The sequence below is a fragment of the Dermacentor andersoni genome, chromosome 5, assembly GCF_023375885.2.
Source record: "Dermacentor andersoni chromosome 5, qqDerAnde1_hic_scaffold, whole genome shotgun sequence".
Taxonomy (NCBI): Eukaryota; Metazoa; Arthropoda; class Arachnida; order Ixodida; family Ixodidae; genus Dermacentor; species Dermacentor andersoni.
In genome coordinates this window covers 42,888,754-42,905,179 of record NC_092818.1, presented here as the reverse complement: position 1 = coordinate 42,905,179, position 16,426 = coordinate 42,888,754, and the positions used below count along the sequence as shown (strand labels likewise).

The following is a 16,426-nucleotide window of genomic DNA, read 5'->3' as shown; positions in this document are numbered from 1 at the left end:
GTCACCGCAGAAAAATAACAAATGTGCCGTTCAGCTCATGATCGAGTGCTTCTCCAGTCCATGTTCTCCAAAATACGCGGATACAAAGTATTGCGCCAACCATCCACGTATGTGAATTTAATTCGCGCGTATACTGGTGAGCAACTGCGACGCCAGTACCAGGCATTTCGACGTGTCTCACGCTGCCGTGTAGGCGTTCTTCTCAAGTGCATTAGTTTAGAGTTTGGTTCAGTCCGCTGTGAGCTGTTGTCCTGCATTAGCAGCGGATCGTTAGCGTTTTGAAGCGCATGCATTCCAGCATTTGGAGACTGCTTATGCCGATAGCCGCGTCAAATGCATTGGCACGCATGTTTAAATGACTAATGTGTCCACTTGTTACGCGTGCACTGCTCGTATCCTGTGGCAGTGCTCGTTCTAAAAGCTTCGAAGGCCATCTACACTCATGCGTGTGTTCAATTTATATATGCACAGGATGGACTTGCCGGCTAGTTGGTTGAGCATTTTAGAAGAAACAGCGCAACACAAGGACGACGCAAAAACATGCCACACCACGAAGCGCTGGTGTGGTTGATGCTTTTTTTCGTCCTTGTGTTTGCGCTGTTTCTTCTTCCACGATACACGCACACCACAGGTATGCGTAAGTTTAGGAGCATAAGTGGTTAACTCTGTTTTCCCCGTTTTCTCTCAGTGTCAATGGCACAGTGCGTTGCCCGGAATTGTGCACGCTTACCCCCATATGCAGAAATGCATCATAACTTGAAGCCCATGCTTGACTTGATCTAAACGACGCAAGTCGTGAACGCACCAAAAGAAAGGCAGTGAGCGTCTTGGGGGACGTTCGCACCAGGCGTCGTTTATATCAAGTCAAGCATGAGCTTTGTATTAAGATACATTTCTGAATACGGGGGCTAGACATCTGCTTCTTCCAGAAAATGTCGAAGAAACGCCCGCCAAAACCAGGCACATTCGTAAACTTAACTAGGCAATACGAAGCTCCATAGAAAAAAAGAAGAGTGGTATTAAAAGCTTTCAGTATTTTTCTTTACTCCAAAATAGTTGCGCTCTCGTGGCTTCACTGTACAGAGATAGTGCAGCGTTAGCTAGAAAGCATGAATTTCCTAACTCCATGCCAAAATAAGCTTGTAAAATTATTTAGGTGCTAGAATCCAGGGTTTGTAGCGATCCTTGAAAATCCTTTATTTCTAAAATGCCATTTTCAAGGCATTGAAAACCCTTGAATTTTTGGAAGTACTGGAAAGTCTTTAAACTTGTACACTTGGCTAGACTTAGCAGACATTGCCAAGCGCTTTTTTTCCCTTCTGTGACACTCTTTCGCATGTCACAGAAAATTGTCTCTGGAGGTAATAGAAGGAAAGCGACATCCTTAAAGTTAAAATTACAAAGGAGCTGCAGATACCAGTTTTATGCACATGGAACCGGCGACAAACTTGCTTGGAGGAGCAGAAGCAGGAAGCTCAACAGTTGGGGCATTCGAAGAGAAGCCGTGAAGAGTAAATTGAGAGCGACAGACACAATAAAAAGAAATTAGAAATGACTATTGCTTATTTGATGGTGAAAAAAGCTGAGGCAACAGATGACATCACATACACTGTCAAACCAAACAGTATTCAAAAACTGCAAATGTTCCAGGTCCAAGTAGTTAATTGTGCTATTGCAGAAAAACTTTGAGCGCTTTCTTGAAATGCTTCCTTGTGTGCGTTTAGTGGTGGGCGGTGAAAGGCAAATTAGCAGTCTTTGAAATGTTTGAAATCACTGAAATGCGATTTGTTTTGTTTTCTTTTGTTTGCATTAAAGTTAATGGTGTTCTTGAACAAGTTATTGCCTGTCCAAACTACTACACACATTGCACGAGGTCCTTGAAGTTACTGTGTCGGGGCCTCGAAAGTCCTTGAAAACCATTGAATTTTTTTCTTCAATATTGCTACGAACCCAGTACAACAACTGTCATGGAGTAAAAACCTTGGCTGAACAGGGGCTTATACGCAGAGCACAGGAAGACTAGAAATGCAGTAGTAGGCATGGAGGGCCCTGAAAAAAATGTGCCACATCCGCTCGTCTGCCTTATGTTTCTGCACCGACTGTCGCATTTTTAATAGAAGTGCACTTTCTGTTCTACTCCAATAAACGCAACATTACGAACTCCAGTGTGGGGCAGTCCTTCAGCCAGTGCAGAACTTTTTCTGTACATCCGAGTCAGCTCTGTCATTTTTCCAGCATTGTAGTACAAGATTTGTTAAACTGGTTTAGCAGAATATGAGCAGTATACTCTTAAATTAGCTGTTTATTTGTATGCACAAGTTCAGGTCCTCAGTTTGGTTGCATGACAAATTGCCATACCCCAATAGATACAAGAAACAATTTTATTACAGTTTAATAAAATCCAAACAGTAATAATCACAACATTATAATGACATACATTTCTTTTGGTACGTATACAGCCCATGTCTTGGCAGTGTCTAAATTCAACTATACACCGCAAGTACTGCGTCCTGACCACTATTATTCACATGTGTAAAACCATCACAGCAATTCAACAAATATCACAGTAATTAGTGACATACACTTTGTAACTGCTTTACATGAGCATAATGTATACAAATGGTCCCTGTGTACCTACACATGACTAGTGCCACCCGAGTACTATTACTCACAGGTGTAAAACCAACAAAGCAGTTCTTTAAAAAAATATCACAGCGCTTAGTGACGTACATGCTGTAACTCCCTTGTAGAAACTTAATACAAACACGTGAGGACACAGAAAGCTAGCAGTGGGCATACATGGGAATACCACCGCCTCAATACTAATTCACAAGTGTAAAACCAACCAAGCTGTTCTTTAAAGAATATCACGATGCTTAGTGACATACATTTTCTAACTAGCTTATATAAGCTTTATACAAACATGAGAACATACACAAAGCTAGCGGTGCACCCGCATAGAAGTGCGGCCATCTGAACACGATTATTTGCAAGTGTAAGCTCAACAGAACAGTTTGTTATAGTGACGCACATTTTGTAACTGCCTTATACAAGCTTAGTGCAAGCACAAGAATGCAGAAAAATATAAATTAAAAACTTGCTCTATGCATACACAAACAGATCAACACAAATGGTAAACACCGCTTTGAAGACAAATGTGACTGTGGCAAAGCGCAGTGCTGTGCCGGTTGAAATTGCCACCCACAAAAGTGTTGAGCAATGCTTAAACCACAGGCAATAAAGTGCTGAAAGACTGCGTCTCTAACGTAACTATTTTAATTCAAATTTCTTGAATATAGGGCTCGCTTGCAGATAAGGCATCTGATCCAACGGACCTGATTTTACACCTGCTACATGCATACAATGCTCTCAGATATAACTGGTAATAATAAATATAAAAGGCATTTAAAAACTTGATAGTATGATGGAGATGCATGACTAGAAAAGTTCTGTCCCCCTCGTACATGTTAAAAAGGTGTAAGTACGACACATGCTCTTTTTTTCCTCAATTTTTGCATTAATGGACAACCGGGAACCTCGAACCGACCCAAAAAAAAAAGATACTGCTATGTTAATAGTGTTATGAATAATTTTTTGTGAAAGCTTTTTTACAGACAAGTTGCAGTCTCGTTTCTGGAGGTTGAGCTGTATCTTGCAAAATAACTTGAAAAGTGGTCACATGGGAGCATGACACTATATCATAATGTTAGTTTCAGTTGACTCTCTTGCCCTACAAGTCGCTGCTCACTGTGGCCAGTGATGCAACAGCAGTGTCTGTGTGATTTTCATCACACTTCTGTCCTATGCCATTCTTACCAGAGTTGGCGGCACATAGATACCCAAATTTCGATAGTGTTGCTTTCTCAGGTGGTTGCTTTTGATTTGCTCAATATCAGTTGGCACTTCAGCTGCATCAAACTTCTTTTTTACCTCTTCAACAACAACATCAACAACAATCTTATGACACCTGTGTTGTCCTTCTAGTTGCCTACAAAGACCAGTCAATCTAGCAACAACACTGACAGTCTCTACTATCTTGTAATGGGGGAGAGGTGTGTCCCACCATGTGTTCCACATTGTTGTCACTATGTGGGCTGGCTGGGGAGGCAACAACTGTAACATATTTGCATTTGCATATATTAAAGTGATGCTTGTACTGTGTTATAACACCTAACTTAGTCTTGCGCTTGCTGCACAATAATACTGGCTCACAGTCGTGGTGAAAAGCTTTTGTATGTTGAGCAAATGAGTGGTATCCACTACAAAAAAAGTCAGTGATAGCACACATGTTGCTCTACCAGGCCTGGTGTGGTTCCTTCTGACACTGCTGCTGATGCTGACGCGCTGCTGCTTGCCTGGTACACTGTTGCAGCTGCAGTAGACATGGCAGTCTCTGTATCTATTGCTGCCGTGTCATCTGTCATGGTAACTTCCAAGTGGTATCGGGTTCACTTCTGCAACAGAGATGTTGTTTGCCCCTTGAGGGCTCTCATGATCAGGGCCAATAATTTCGTAGGCATTGTCTCCTGCATCGAAGAACCAATAAGAACAGCATGAATTAATAAACATAGCTCTAAAAAGTACGGACATCAAGACTTAACCACAAGCTTTGCACATAAGTGACCGGGCTTAATGAATAATACTTGCAGGAGGAGTTACACAATTGTTTCTGTATATTACAGTGAAGCCTCATCAGAAGATATTCAAGAGGCACGGGAAACATGTCTCTCGAAACCAAAAATTTTGAGACACTGAGGAGCCAGACTAGATCACTTTATTATGCATCACTAAAGTATGTTTTAATATATCTGAAGGAATAAATGCTCAGGGTGGCTTAAAGGGCCCCTAAACCACTTCTCGACATTTTTTGAACATTTCAAGTAAACACGCGTATCGAAATCAGAATGGCGTCACGATCGACGAAGTCAAATGCCAGAGTGCGTAGCACTGCCGGAGCACCACAATATGAAGAAAATGACCCCGTGCGCCTCTCTGGACCTATCCTGCACCCCCCAGTTTGTCATGACGTCACCAGGCTGTCTCTGATGATGTCACCAGTTTCCGGTGCTGTCGATTGGTCGAACGAAAGTGTACGACTGCCGGCAAGGCCTGCAAGCAAATACACACACTCCTTCTTCCTCGTCGGGTTGCGCGCGATGCCATTGTGGGCAGCCAATGGGGGCAAAGAACAGAAACGCCAACAGAAGGGTCTCTCTATGAGGCTCTTCAACACGAGTCACCATACAGTTCCGTTGTATTAGCGCCACCCCTCACAGGACGACGGGCCAGCGCGGCAGCAACAGAGCTCGTTGGTGTTGGCCTGTCCCGTAACATTTGGAGGTGTACTAGGCAAGGAAAAGACGATACTGTCCATATGGCGTGTACCAGATGAAAGAGTAAAATGAGTGGGGACTACTTTTCGATAATCAAACACACGTAGCTCCACCATTACTGCACCGTTTCGAAAAATTCTCGTGGCTACCTGTTCATTGCCTTATTGTGTAGAACTGCAACACCGCAACTAAATTTCAACCTCGGTGGTTTAGGGGCCCTTTAAAGAAGACATTCACAGCTTTTTAGTGACTGTAGATTGTGTTAGCGTTCTTCCCAACATCTGGAATTTAAACACTTCATTTTGCAAGCCTTGTTGCTCGCAGTACCTTTGAGGTGCTCTTAGACGCTCGTCAGCTTCAACTGCCGACACTTTCTGCCCTGCACTGTCCTCGTTGCCCTCCTTTTCTGGTTCATGCTAAAAGAGACATGCGCGATTGACTTGTGTAAGGATTGCGTGATCTTTACGCCCTTCGGAGCACACAAGGTGCACAAAGTGAATGTGTCTGGGTTGTGTCCCTTCGAAGTAGTGAATACTTAAAAAGGCATCCTTAGTAACAAAGGTGTCTCTTGTATACAGTATTGTTAACGTGGCAAACATCGGAAAACCAACCAAACCATTTTCATATGTCTCTTACAACCAAGTGCATCTTGTAATGAGATTCTACTGTACTGAATATTTTTCAACTATGGATCATCTGCATGTACATATAGTCACAAAGACATGTTGTGTGGAATGGCGAATCGGGAAACAGTTCGTACTCTTACTTTTTGTCCCTAACATAAGCAGCTGATAACAATATGATAAAAAAGCAGGCAATGAGGCTAGAATGGAACATAATCCTTCAGCTCTAAACAGTTTTTTGGGCCCACATCATTCCCTCATATGACATAAGGAAACAACTTGATTGCAGTAATGGCTGCATGTGATCTGAGTTGATTGAAACAAACTATACGTAAGGTTGTCCTGTATGTAATTTTATCAGAGTGCTTTTTAGATGTCCTGCTGGTGATCCTGGCTGCGCGATGCTTCTCATGCTTTTTGGCACGATTCCTTTTTTTCCACTCCACTTTTTTTTCAGATTTTGTCCCCTTTCCCTTCCCCCTTGTGTAAAATAGCACACTTGAAGTATCAAATCTGTTGAACTAACGTGTGTATCAAACCTGTTAACATGTGTGCTTCTCTGTGGTCTGTGTTGTATTTTTGCGCTGCACAATTCAATTCAAGATGAAAGATGGAACGTCCCTGCCTTTAGTTTAATTGTGTGTGTGTGTGTGTGTGTGTGTGTGTGTATGTCTCTCTCATGTTTTGAAATATATGTACATTCAGGAGTGCCTGCATGCCCTTCTCTCCTGCTCCAGTGACGAAAAGGAGAGCCTGTTTATGTACCATAGTAAAAAATTCAAAGATTCTCGCTGTGCCCATTACATCTTTTATCATATGGATCTGTCACAATGCAGAGTAGCAGTGGTCCATAATACTAGCCCATCCCAACATAATTATAAATTAACACATACCGACATGCTGCGAAACAGCTGTTGCAAAGCCGCTGGTGAAGGCAATTTCCGCAGCACTGCAGTGGTACAGCCGAGTTCCACCTGTATAGTGACAAATCCATATGCGGCGTAGCAACTCAGTAGTTGCTGATGGTTTCATAAGCTTTACACTACACAATAAAGTAATCTAGACAACTTTGTTGGAACAAATGCACATAATTAGGACACCACTTAAACACTAACACGATTAATTGCCCCCAATCTCTCACTCACTAAGGGTAATACTACTGAAACATCGGTGGAGAGCTCAGATTAACACAGCCCATAAAGGACAAGCGTTCTTTGAGGAAAACAGCTATAACAGCGGTTAGTTTTCTTGATCATTTTATGTGGTAACTTTGATTGAAATGTCATGCAGTACTATAAACTACGAAGTGCCGCATTTCTAGCAGCTGAAGGCGTCGTCAGGCTCATGGTACAACAGATTCTTGCACTGTTTGTCAGTGAGCCGACACATACAAAGAAAACCGAATTCACACATACATATACAGTGTCAAGTGCACTTCTCCTTCTGAAAACGCAGCCACCAGTTCCAATGTTGCTGAAAGGAAAGGTTATAAAAAGTGCGAGACTGCATGGAACTGCCACTTATGACTGTAAATGTATGGTCTGCTGATTGCAGAGGTAGTCACATGCTATTTCTAGTCTCTTTTAGAAGCATTACTATAGAATAAATTAAAATCTATTCATAAGTCACGAATTTTATGCATCCACAGTTTGGCTAAATAACCTGTGAGAAAAAGACATGTTTACCTGGAATAGCAACCTTTTTTCCTGCTGCAAAACTTTCCTTCGAATTAATGAAATAACTTTACAGCGTCATAATGCGTTTCTCGCAACTACTTGCCGGCAGTGGCGAGTTAGTGTTTATATCCGACTCATTGGGCGACAATACTCCCAAACACAAATGCTTCACGAACACGAGAACACGTCCCTCGCAGGGAATAGCAACCATATATGCCTCTGTGAGACATGATCGCACCTTTGTGGTCAAAATGTACATCAGAACGACATCACCATCTCATTAAAAAAAAAAAGCCTCCGTACAAGGCAGCCGCCAACTGCATAATGTGAAATTGCAACTGATGTCCACTTACTGGTGGCCTGTGTTTGAGTCACTTTTGGCAGTTGACTGGGTGCTGAGAAATGCACGTCCTGGGTTGTCCCTGCAAAACATACAGGGTTATGTCAAATGTTGAAAATATATATATGCCGGCATTTCATCAGTCGCAAAACAAACGAGTAAACTAATAAACAACTGTAATGTAAAAAGAGTACACATCATAAGATAGGCTGTCAACTGTTAATGCATTACGCAAAAAACCTAATGCATAGGAAAGACTACATGTATACACACGAAGCTGACACACAATTTAATTCGCTCTAGGTTTTTCCGTGCAGTATATTCAAATTATTATGTCTCGTGGTTAGAGCAAAATTAGTGTAAATTACGAACTAAATTATCTACCCTGGAAACTTTTCTTCAATATGCACCTGTGCGCGCTTCGAACGAGTAGCGTTGTAAAATTTACGTACATGGCATTTAACATTTCATTTCATTTCATTTATTGTACCCTCAGGGCCGCAGCATTACAGAGGGGAGTGGCAAAAAAAAACATTTCTGTGAAAAGATACTTATACATGGAGTTATATAATGTACCAATGCAAATACAAATACTCTAATTAACAAATCAAGTCAATACAAATCACCAAACTACAAAACAATGTAAAATGAGTCGATGATACAGGCAAGCACAAGCAAACAAGAGAAAAAACGAGAAATAACATGAGGTAAAGAACTAATTAGTTACTGTTAAAGCATTTTTGAAATGTTGATGGTCTGTAATTTCTGCAGTAGTGGTAGGTAGGTGGTTCCACTCTTCACAAGTCCTGGGAAAAAATGAATACTGAAAAGTAGAAGTCCTGCAAAAAGAAACGGCTACTTTATGTCGGTGGTCAATGCGTGGTGATACGTACTGGGGAGGAAAGATGAAATCATCGTGTAGAGAACGATGCTGAAATATGCGGTGAAAAAGACACAAGCGATAATACTTACGGCGAGATGCTAGTGATGGTAGTTCAAGGCTCAATTTCATATTAGTCACACTTGCGGTTCGAGCATAATTAGACATAATAAAACGTGCAGAGTTATTTTGAACCATTTCGAGTGAGTAGATTAGATTGTCATGGAAAGGGTCCCAAACAGAGGCGGCGTATTCCACCTTTGAACGAATCAGTGTTTTATAAAGTAAAAGTTTAAGAGCCTGAGGAGCGCGTCAGAAATTCCGGCGAAGATATGCAAGTGTTTTGTTGGCGCTGGCGATTATGGATTCAATGTGATCATTCCAGGTTAGTTTTGAGGATATAGTGACGCCAAGATATCTATATGACGATACTACTTCTAAAGGAAAGTTATCACGATGATATGAAACATTTGCATTAGTAGATCTAGTTACACGCATGACTTTGCATTTTTTAGTGTTTAATTCCATGCACCAAGTCTTACACCAAGCGGACACAGAATCAAGATCAGACTGTAGAATAGTAGTATCGCTAGGACTAGTTATTTCTCGAAATATTACACAGTCATCTGCAAACAAGTTGATATGGGAAGAGACGCAGGAAGGTAAGTCGTTAATGTAAATTAGAAAGAGGAGAGGGCCAAGCACCGATCCTTGTGGTACTCCTGAGGAAACAGGACTCGGAGGAGAGTCAGTGTTATTAGTAGACACAAACTGGGAACGATTTAGTAAGAAACATTCGAGCCATGCAAGCAGTTTGGAATCCAAATTTAGTAACTGCAACTTATATAAAAGGAGATTATGGCATACTTTATCGAAGGCTTTCGAAAAATCTAAAAGTATACAGTCAGCTAAAGAAGAACGATCGAGGATGGCATGAAGACGGTGAGTGAAACATACGAGTTGAGAATCACACGAGAATGTCTTGCGGAAACCATGTTGTGAAGGCGAAAAAAATGAATTCGATTCAAGAAAAGAAACAAGATTTGAAAATAGAATATGCTCGAAAATTTTACACGGAATGCTAGTTAGCGAAATGGGGCGATAATTTAGAGGCGAGCGTTTATTGCCAGACTTGTGAAGCGGAACCACCCTCCCTATCTTCCAGTCAGTGGGGAGGGAACTGTTCTCTAGAGACTGTTGAAAAATTTTTGTTAATATAATTGATGAATAACAGACTGTATATATAAGAAACCTAGGAATAATAGAATCGTACCCAGGTGAGGAGGATGCTTTTAAATTTTTCATAGCTTTGACCACGCCATTGTAGTCAATTATAATGGGAGACATTACTATAAATCCTAAAGACATAGTTGCTGAACACGGATTTCCTTTGCCCTGTGTCGTGTACAGTGAGCTACATATATCTCCCCCCCCCCCCCTTTTTTTGTACTAGCCATACTGCGTGCCACTGCACCTATACGCACGTCAATAAACCTCACGACACAGAAATAAAAAAAGCGCCAATCGGTTGTAGTGGGCCTAACCTAACCAAGCATGGGCTGTTGCTTTTTATAGTAAACCCAGGCACCGTGCTCATTGCAAGTATGTATTATGTCGCTAAGCAAATATGCAATTTAATTGTACCACTATTTTTTTATCAGATGGATATATCTGTTGAGAGGCAAGACAAAAAGCAGTCACTTCTCAGAACTAATCAGCTTTCTTAAAACACATTTTTAACTTTTCAATGACACTTGCTGCTATGTGTTTGTCTCCAGAGAGCATACTTGATTTGACTTTCCAATCAGAGACATTACATAAATATACCATGTTAAGATGACTGCCTGGAGCACGTGAGAATTTTCATCTTCGTGTAACATACTGTATCTTGATTTTGTTGACATTTGGTCAAATGGTACACCCAATAACACACACACTAGTTTTCTTGTCCAAATCACATGCCAATGTATTTTGATTTTTTGGCATTGGCTCCTCTGCACTACGTGAAGTCGCGCTGCACTGGCTCTTTCACATCCTCGTGTCCTTGCAGCTGCCTTCTTGCGTTATATAAAGCGGGTGCCTGAAAAATATCGTATGCAAAAGTCAACACAAGGGCATGGTGCAAAACAACATCAAGACAGTCAAGGCCATGGCAATAAAAAGTCTTAGCTCTTAGTCTTCCTAGTGAAATGCATGCAAAACATCCAAATGACTGCAACAGTCAACTGCTAAACTAACTTCAATTTTTAGATTTAAGCAAAAAAACAAATAAACCACAGTTCATCCTTGTTTTTCATGAATGTTAGAATACTCCTGCTAATGAATAGAATATTGATCATTTTCAGACGTCATAGGTCTGTCATGAGTCTGGTGTATCGCAAACACCACTTGTGACACATCCTAAGCACGTGCCCAGTGTGCCCCCCCCCCCCCCCCCCCCCCGCACCACCCCTGGTTGTGCCACTGCTGAAGCCATAATTTGAGGATTATAGCTGCAAACATGATGCTCAGTAGGGATGAAAATATTATCCTTCAGCTCAATGGATATATGGATGTGCCTATAAAAAAGGGCAACAAGGCTTGTTATGGCAAGCTTACCCACATTTCAATACTAACAAGTTCACTGCGGCCTGCATCTAAGCTTACTAAAAGGCATGAACTTATTTTCATGCATGAGGTGCGCAGTGGAGTTCATTTTTGACAGACCCGACTACTGCTGCAGTTTGAAATCTAGCATTTTAGATTCTTGTAGGCATGTAAAAGTTGCAGTTAAACCGCAGTTATTAGTTTATTACACCAACCTATTGTTCTGTGTACGACAGACTGGTAACACGGAATTAAAGCAACATTTTATTTTGATATTTTATTTCTCTACTAAAGATATTCAAGCGATAAACACATCTTGATCTGCCATGCTATAGCAAAATGCACACATTACGCTTGTAACCCCCAGAGGAAGGCTGATTTAGCTGTTCATATGACATAACTCTGACACGCCAACTCATATTAGCAAATGCACAGGCATGTCCAAAACAATAAGCGTATGCAAAGCGCCCCTGCAATTGTAATTCCACACAGCAGCCGTTATATTCGATGCCGATGCGTAACTAGCTGCTCGACAATTCACCGAGTTCGTAGACATAAGCATCCTTTCAGTTTCGAACCGTGCACGAAAACCGCAACAGGAGACAAAACCAGACCTATAATCACACCATTTCAACATGAGCAAAAACAGTTCAGTCTTAGGGATAAACACTGTGAGAGCGATTTAGTGCGCAACGGCGACGAGCGACGGCTTCGAGCGACAAAACGGGCCGTCGCTTGAACAGATGGCTCGGTTCTGGAAATCTAGAAATCGTCGCTCGTCGCCCAGAAGTGCTATGAGCGACTAGCCAATAGCGCGAAGCCGGAACTGGATGTACATACATCGCTCAAATACTACCGATTGTCGCGCGGAACGAGCAAATGATTCAATCTTTATACGTGCAAGGATAAGAACGTACAGCAAGACCTCCGGAAATATTTTATGCTACTTTTTATAGTAAAATACATCAACGTAAATTACTAAAGCACGCGTCACGCGTGACTGCAGCCCTCATGCCGGCAACACCGGGGAGGCGTCGCTCAATATCGTCGCTCGCACGGAGTACGACTTGTAGGCGACGAGCGAACGCGACAGCCATCTCCGTCGCGTCGCTTGTAGCTGCCGCGCGCAAGATCGCTTATATGGGTTTATACTTTTTGCCGCATAAAACATGGATTCCTCATGCGTTTTCAGTAAGTTCAAGATAACGCGCCCAACTGACCTCTTGCAGCATGCAGCTGAATGCCTGCGGCAAAGTTTCTAACTAGCACTGGTACTGCACGTAACTTCAGTGGTCGCAGATTCCCCCTGCGCGAGACACCGTCAAGCGCGCGGTATATTTATAAAAAAAAAGCATGCTGCCAGCAAAATGACGTCTTCTGTTATGTGATTCCTTAGTTCAACAGCGTTCCGTACACAGTAGACTGCCAAACTGAATAAATTAAAACACACAGAACGCACGCTAATCACGCTCCGCATAGGCTCGGAATCACGGGCTGGTGAACTAACCATATTAAGCGTCCTCTCGCCTGGCGTCTTATTGAACATACCATAGTTCTGGCAGCGTTTGCGATCTTTAAAGCTCTTACGGACAACGGCAAAGTGATAAAATCACATGCAGTTATCGCGACGACTGGATTTTTCGATTGACATCGAGAGACACAGCGCGTATGCCTAGTCCTTTGTCAATCGCGTCGGCTAAGCGCAGCTACGACTTCCTGGCGATAGGTTTAGTAAAACAAGCCACACTAATCTCCCAGAGGGAACGCTTGAGCTACACTCACGCAGGACGGGCCCTACTGACAAGGGTACGTATTTCCCCACACCCACAATTTATCAGCGAAGAGTTATTACCACTACCAACCTCAACACGAGCTCGAATAACGGTGTCACCCATACCCAAAAACATGCACCCTGAATACAATAAAGCAAGGCGAAAAGCACGTGTACAACATATCAGAACAATGTATGAAAATAATCCCACGTACAACACAATATACACACACGCAGCCGCGTATTCGAACGTGCACTCGAACGCCAGTGATGCCCAAATGAACATCAGGAGGTACGCAGTGGCAATCGTCGACACGAAAGCACAGCAACAATTTACGGCTTCCGTTAGGGCAGGTACTCCCGCGGCTGCCGAAACTTTCGCCGTGGCAATGGCCCTCGCTCACGCGGAACGCACGCAAAACAGCGTCACCATAATAACAGATTCACAAGAAGCATGTCGCCTTTTTCTCAAGGGCCACGTGACCAAAACATGTCACTCAATAATACCGACGAAATTCGCCCATCATCACCGGATCCTATGGTGTCCAGGTCATACAGGCCTTGAGGGGAACGAACTGGCCGATTCGCTAGCCCGAGGTATTATTAACCGGGCCGACTCAACTGGGACGGTCCGAGGTAGCCACTGTAATGACCCCAATCCAACGAATGCCCGGGAGATTCTCGCTCATCAGCGTGCAACAAGAAAAAAGTAACCTCCCCCTCACCCACAACTCAGTGGAGAGGAGGCCGCCAGCTGGCGCAAAATTCAGACTGGGGTATTCCCCCACCTTAAATTACAGAATGCCATGTTCCCCACTCGCTACAGGCCCGACTGCCCGTGGTGCGGAGGCATACCAACACTACAACACATTACTTCGGATTGTGAATCACACCCGTTTGATAAAACACACCACACAATGGAGCAATGGGAGGCACAGCTAACCAGCTCAGACCTGGCGGGACAACAGTCCTTCATAAGACAGGTCACGCTGGCGGCCGAGGCCAGCGGGGCCTGGGACTAAAGGGTCTCCGACCACTGCACGTAAATCGTTTGTCAATAAAAGTTTCTCTCTCTCTCTCCTGGCGATAGCATGACATATACGGAGAATGTGCACCTAAGTTAGAATTCACTTACCGTGGAGGATTTGTTGTTATATCCAAGGCATGACGAACGACTGTCGTGTTTTCGTGGCGACGCGAGATGGCTGAGACACGATCTCCCTCGGCTGGCCTTTGCTCGCTGGAAAGATCACCTTTCTCCGGTGCTGTGTTGTTCCGCGATCTCGAGCGCGCGCGCGCGCGGTGGAGCCACTCCGAGTGAAAAAGTAGAGCGCTCGCTACGCGTTCCTTTGAACTGCGGCGGCCTGTTCTCGTAGAAGCAAAACGATGTGTTCTTTGCTCAGCGTGCATGAATGATACATTGCCATGTTCGGGGCCAGCCACCTACAGTTGAAGCAGAAGATTACGCTACGTTTTGTTTTCTATTGTCGCAAGAGTCTTTTCACTCTCTCTCTCTGAAGGGGAGAGTGAAAAGCACATTTCACTCTCTCCTTGGTGACAGAGTGAACAATGCATTTCACTCTCCTCGACATTTTGCGAGAGTAAAACGACGCTTTGAAGAGTGAACCGGCAGCTTCACTCCTGCGATACCCTTCCTAGTTTTTAGAGTGTATGGTCGCCGTGGGTATGTGCCAGGCGATGAAAACGACGCTGAAGTAGCGCGAGGGTAGGAAAACAGAGACGCAAATGCGTCGCGTTGACTGGTCCGATCAATTGCTTTTGTACGCCCTCTATACCAGCTTTCCCGCCTCCTACTAGGCTGTGACACTGGTGGAAGTGCTGGTTAGGATTGCCTCAGGCTTGGTACCCCTTCGCGGAGCCATACATAGAACGCGGAATCAGCTTCGTTTGTCGGAACTCCTGTTCACCGGTACAGTCACCGCCTGCTAGGCCTGACGCCCGAGTTAAGCCTTTGCAGGACCCTGTAGGAACGCGTCTACCTACTTCCGCCATGGCCACTGTAACTCCATCGCAGGTGACGCTGCAGAATCTTAAGATCCCAGAAAGCTTTCATGGTGACGCTTTTGAAGATGTCCAAAAGTGGTTGGACCAATTCGAACCTGCCGCCAGTTATAATAGCTGGGGCTCCCAGAAAATGCTGGCTAATGTCTATTTTCCTCTTCAAGACAGCGCGCGGACGTGGTTTGTGAACCGGGAGAGGCGTTTGACCGCATGGGATGCCTTCCGCACCCAGCTGCTACAGACATTCACTAGTGGCGACAGAAGAGACAACGGCAGCGCCTTCTCGAATCCCGTATTCAAAAACCAAACGAGAGCGTTGCCATGCTTGCAGAAGATATTGTCACATCCTATATGGTCACCGCGGGTATGTGCCAGGCGATGGGAACGACGCTGAAGTAGCGGGCGAGTGAAAAAACAGAGACGACATTAGGTCCTTGGGATGGGTTTACTCCAATTTCCTTAGCTGAACTAAATGAGACTGCACTATGTTTACCGAATTCAGCCCCTGGCCCTGATGGCGTCACAAATGCAATGTTAAAAATATTGTTACAGGAATCACCTAACGTTCTTTTAGACCTGGTGAATTATTCAATTAAATATGCTTGGATTCCGTTGCACTGGAAGCTTGCCAAGGTAATATTGATGCTTAAGAAACAAGAAGGAAGGTATGTATTGGAGAACATTAGGCCCATTGCGCTTACATCAAACGTAGTAAAATTTATTGAGAGGCTTCTTCACCGTCGCATCATGAAATTTATTAATGATAATTCCATTCTTAGTCCCTGTCAGATTGGTTTCAGGGCCGGCTGCTCCATCTGGCATGCCCACGTCGACTTAGAAAGCCGAATACAACTCGTTCGATGTCATAAGCAATACGCTGCCTTAGTGACGCTCGATATCGCTAAAGCATACGACACTGTGGAGCACACTATATTGATCAATCGGTTAACTTCCTGTGGTGTTCCTGGGTATATAGTAGCGTAGATTCAGTCATTCTTAGGTGAAAGAGAATTCTATTGCTACGAAAGCGGCGTTTCTTCTTCTAAACACAAACAAACGAGAGGCGTACCGCAGGGCTCAGTGCTTTCCCCGGTACTTTTTAATATTCTCATGAGCACACTACCTTGTCATCAAGAAATAACTACTTATGTTTATGCAGACGATATTGCGTTTTTTGCATCTGCAAACGACATCC

At 43.5% G+C, this 16,426-nt stretch overlaps 1 long non-coding RNA gene across 1 annotated transcript; it reads right to left on the bottom strand.

Moving 5' to 3' along the window:
- Positions 1 to 2,363: 2,363 nt before the first annotated feature.
- LOC140218330 (uncharacterized) lies at positions 2,364 to 6,921 on the bottom strand. Its single transcript, XR_011894601.1, has 2 exons — positions 6,850 to 6,921; positions 2,364 to 4,526 (listed from the first exon to the last, which is right to left on the bottom strand). It is a non-coding gene; the product is annotated as an uncharacterized lncRNA (long non-coding RNA).
- Positions 6,922 to 16,426: the final 9,505 nt, after the last annotated feature.